The following is a 693-nucleotide window of genomic DNA, read 5'->3' as shown; positions in this document are numbered from 1 at the left end:
ACAGAATTTTCACTGGCAAAGGGACAAAGCTAAATTAGTAGAACATTTTAACTTGAAGCCAAGACATACACACAGGTCTACATTGCAACATCTGTCAACTTCAAACAAACAAATTCACCATTCCTCCTCCTCCTCACAAATCCTAAAAGACAATAAAATCACCAAAAGTAATATCTAAATCCCAAACACACACACACACACACACACACACACACACACACAAACACACACACACCAGAGAGAAAGAGAGACAGAGACAGAGAGAGAACAAAATACTACTAATGATTTTGCCTCATCTTCTCAGAATGTCTTTCTTGATAACCCAGTTTCAGCTTCACATCATTTCTTCATGCAATCATATATTGGTTGGAATATACAGGTTCTGGGAATTGAGTTCTATAAGTGATGGAAAGGGCTTAAAGGACTGTTTAACCAAGGACTTTAACTTTATAGAGAGCAAAGATGAAAGCCAGAAAATGTAAATGATTTGTCCAAGGTCACAAAATGGCAGATAAAGACCAAACACCCTCCCCATTCATGATCTTTGTGTTCTGATATTCATCTAGTTACTATATATTCTTCCACGTACTGTCTGAAAATGTGTGACTTGGTTGCAACTTCTGTAATTTACTTTTAAACACTTCGGCTCTGACAGTGTGATATAAATATGTGAGCTTGTTAAGTCTTAATCTA

This window comes from Mus pahari, chromosome 4 (assembly GCF_900095145.1).
Source record: "Mus pahari chromosome 4, PAHARI_EIJ_v1.1, whole genome shotgun sequence".
NCBI lineage: Eukaryota > Metazoa > Chordata > Mammalia > Rodentia > Muridae > Mus > Mus pahari.
This window is presented reverse-complemented; position numbering follows the sequence as displayed.